The following is a 4,131-nucleotide window of genomic DNA, read 5'->3' as shown; positions in this document are numbered from 1 at the left end:
AATGGCTACCGGATATTGGAAACAGGAAGTAAGGATAGATTATCTACCCCTTTTGAATTCCATTTAATCTTCAATTTTTATTTTGTGTATTCAGGTTCATTTGATCTTGGAGTCAAAATACCTTGAAGGTTGTGGAGTATCGCTAGAAACTATATTTTAATGTAAGTACATGAAAGAGATTACTTTTCTTCCTTCTTACTACTCTACAAATTAAAATCTATATTTTGTTGTTGTTGATATTAATTGTATTTAGTTATACAGGTGTGAATGTGACGATGTAATTGAGTTTATTTTTGATTCAGTATAACCCATTTACATTTTATTGTATTTATTTTGTTGGCCTCTATTTAATGATATTTCTTTAGAATATAGAAAGAAATCATTATCTTTCTGACGCTTAATCAGTTGTTTAGTTTATGCAACAACAATAACAATAATGATGGTAACAATTTTTGTGTAAAAGCATTGACAATCGAATCGAACTAGAATTCATTTTATTGACTTCGGAGGAAAATAAAGTTATAACACCGCTAGATTTAAATTCAGAACACTGGAAGGGGACTTGTGTTAATATTTTTTCGACTACGAACGTTTCTTTTACATTTTAAGTATCAGATTTCCTTTCAAAGTACTACCCATGTGAAAACTTGCTACTGTGACTGCTGTCTATTGTTGTAGAATAACAATTACCCCGTTGTTGTTGATAACAATCGCAGTCTGTATGCAACATACCTGATGCTTTGTTATGTTAAAACTGTGACATACCACTGGTTAGGACCAATAAAAACGTATCCAAATGACTGATTCACACTTGATTTTAAATGTAAACTAACGTTTAGATATAAACCTATATAAGTTGGTTGTCAATTCAGGTAGTTATTTTTTTAGCCTCAGGTCAGCCCTGTATGAACAGACCTAGAATCAGGGCATTCCAGCCCTGACTATTCTGCATTCACTGTATATTTAATACTACCTTACTATATGTCCATGCGTTTTTTTTTTTATGACAGTAAATGTATTTTTTGAGCGATATTTGACGGTATCTTTGATAACCGCGGAAGAATTTATTTTTCCACACTGTACTACGGTTAGTTTTGCATGCGATCCGCTAACACCATATCAAAATTAAGGCGGCTATTTTTAGAATTTTGTTTTTGGTAACACTAGACAAATTATTGAGTAGAAAATGTAGAATTTTTATGAGGTAGAATAACAAACTGAGTAGTCATTGGATATTTTTCTACATTGAGTGGCTAAAGTGCTCTTAACAAAATCTTGTATGAGCGAAGCGAGAAGGCACAAGTCCTATTTTGCACATGTAAGTTTCACTTTTCACCAAAACAAATCCAGCGCCCGACAAAAAAACAAAAAACAAACTCTAATGTAGTCTACTGACGTGCTAGAAATAGAGCCAAATCTCTTTCAAGACACACAAATATCGTTTTAATAAAAGAACACGCTATAATATTGTCCTAGATACATTATGCAAGGAAAATACGTTGTGTTGCGTTTGTTGAAAAGTAAGTAGTGTGTTTTCCGATGAGCCTCCTCTTCCGAGGTGTGGGCCTGCATGAGAGTGGCTCATCCGTAGGCGGACCGCATTGCCAAAAAGATTCAAGGTAATTTTTCTTTAGGTATACCATTCAGAAAATACCGTGGGCTCAGGTTGTCCACGACTGCTCTATACAATCAAACAGCGAGTTTCTTTACATTTCAGTATTACAACTAGAAGCGTGGTCATAGAAATACAGTGCAGCAAATGTTCGATTTACTTATTAATGAAATTAAATTTCTCACTTTTATCTCGCTGTATAACTAGAAATTTTATGAACATTGACGCTTTTTACGGTGGGGGGGGGGGATCTTGTAATTTTATCAATGCATAGCAAGCGTACTATTTAATTTGTGTTGAACATATTCAATTTTTTTCCCCTCGTTAGTCTTGTTGGTATATCTTATTTTTATGAATATTGTGAAGTATCAACATTCATAAAACAACAAAAAAAATAGAAAAGAAAAAAAATCAATTTCTTCTATAGAATTTGTGAACCAAACTAGAAAAAAAAAAGAAAAAATCCCACCATACCGTGCGCGCATACCTCACTGACTCAAATATCTGTGCACTTATGCCCCTCCCCGGCAATGTAACACTGTATCTATCTGACAGGTATCAGTACGCTTATCTCTCATTTGCTTACATAGAGGGAAGTGGGTTTTTTTTAAATTCTAGTAACACATCGAAACAAATTTTTAGAAAATATAAAAAACTGAAATGGAAACCACGAAATGTACTTATATTTTTGTCTATACGCTCTTACAGTGGTGGAGATGGAGTATATGTAATCTGGGTATACCCCCCCCCTTTTAAATTTTTTTTCTTTTTACGGAATCCCACGTTTTAGGCTATGGAGATTCCGATTCTGAAAATTTTTTTTCAAAAATCTCAATTTCAAAATTTCGGCCCCCCCCCCGGTTTTTATATAGACCCATAGGGTAAACCTAAACCTAACCCGAACCCTAACACTAGTTTTGTGAGATTTGGCTGTTATTTCTAGCATGTAAATAGCCTGCTTGGTGGGGGGGGGGATTGAAATTTTTCAAAAAAAATTTTTTCAGAATCGGAATCTCCATAGCCTAAAACGTGGGATTCCGTAAAAAAAAAATTAATAAATAAGGGAGGGAAAGGTTCAGATTACATATAGTCCATCTCTACCCTTACAGTAACATGGTACCTTAAGATTTTACTTGTTTCAGCAAGCAACTTTAATAGAAAATGATAACGATATATTGACTGGTTGATCACGGCTAGAACGTCTTTCTTTATGTCGTTTCCTATAGCGGGTTTATGAAACACGAAAATAATTTCATTAGGTGTATGTTCTCGTCAATAATTTACTAAGTAAACAGTAGTGACTAAACAGAAATTAAAAACAATTTATTTGTTCCTTTTCCAGTTTTACATTTTAACTTATTCTCTTTGACACGTTACTAAAATAGGAAACTGCCCCGGAAAATATGAAAACTTGCGCAATATGCTTGCTGCGCTGTATTTACTACGACCGAAATTAATATTGCAGAATAGAAGTAAATTGATTGGGTCCGTTTTTGGAGTCACAAAAATAATTCATTTCCTTTGTTTATCTGTATACTGAGATAAAAGAGGAAAGAACAAAAATGATTCACTACTTTGGCGGAGGTGTGGCTATTATATTATGAAATTCTCTTTCCAACCTGAGTTTCGACTTCAATCCTACTGCATGGCACATTGGGCAAGTGTCTCCTGTTATAGCCCTAGGCTAACTAAAGCTTTGTCAGTGGATTTGGTAGACGGAAACTAAGAAGAATCCTGTTCGTTTGTTTGTGTGTTCGCCCCTCCTCCTCCCCAACACATCTAGAAAACCAGTGTTGGTGTGTTTACGCCCCCCCCCAACTCAGCGGTTTGGAAAATGAAGCCGATATAATAAGCATCAAACTTGAAAAAAAAAATCGACTAAACTATCCAAGGCGATGATCCAGCATGACCACAGTTCAAAGACTGAAACAGATAAAAGATACTGTAATTATGAAATGAGTTCAATATGAACATCTATCTGCTTGTTTGGCCCGCGATCCCCACCAAAAATGTTAATGTTGCTGTTGGAGTATATATATATATATATATATATATATATATATATATATACTTTTACCTAAGTGATCTATATACACACGCACTGACACATATCGCTATGAAAGTGTTTTTTACTCTGAACAGGCCCATTTCTGGCTCTTCGTTTCTAGGGCCGTTTTAAAGTGACAGTATTTTGTATTTTTACTTTGGTGTTTTCCAAGTAAAAAAAAAAAAAAAAGTAAACGTGTTTTCTTTTGTAGACGAGAAGTGAAGGTTTTATGAATATTCTTAAAATACAAATGATAAACATTTAATATCTTTAAATGATAATTGTTCAGATGCGATCTTCAGTTTAAATGGTGGCATCAACCTCGCTGATTTGAGAAGAAAAAAATGCTCTACGCATCCGAGCAGTAGCTCTTCCAGTTGCTCGCTATGTCACGTGTCCAATAATACATGAGATCAAAGACTTGCACAAGAGATAGTTTTCCTTTGAAAACATTTTCTCGCGAAAATCTTTT

General features: G+C 34.4%; 1 protein-coding gene across 1 annotated transcript in view; it reads left to right on the top strand.

The window, feature by feature from the left end:
- Positions 1-65: 65 nt before the first annotated feature.
- Positions 66-4,131, top strand: part of LOC106883716 (AKT-interacting protein) — a 35,238-nt gene continuing 31,172 nt past the window's right edge. The window contains exon 1 of the mRNA XM_089350655.1: positions 66-161. The gene's annotated coding sequence lies outside the window, so the exon portion shown is untranslated. The remainder of the gene's footprint in view (positions 162-4,131) is intronic.

Source organism: Octopus bimaculoides, chromosome 4 (genome assembly GCF_046866305.1).
Source record: "Octopus bimaculoides isolate indiv1 chromosome 4, ASM4686630v1, whole genome shotgun sequence".
Taxonomy (NCBI): domain Eukaryota; kingdom Metazoa; phylum Mollusca; class Cephalopoda; order Octopoda; family Octopodidae; genus Octopus; species Octopus bimaculoides.
The sequence above is the reverse complement of the archived record's forward strand: the minus strand, read 5'-3'. Positions and strand labels throughout refer to the sequence as shown.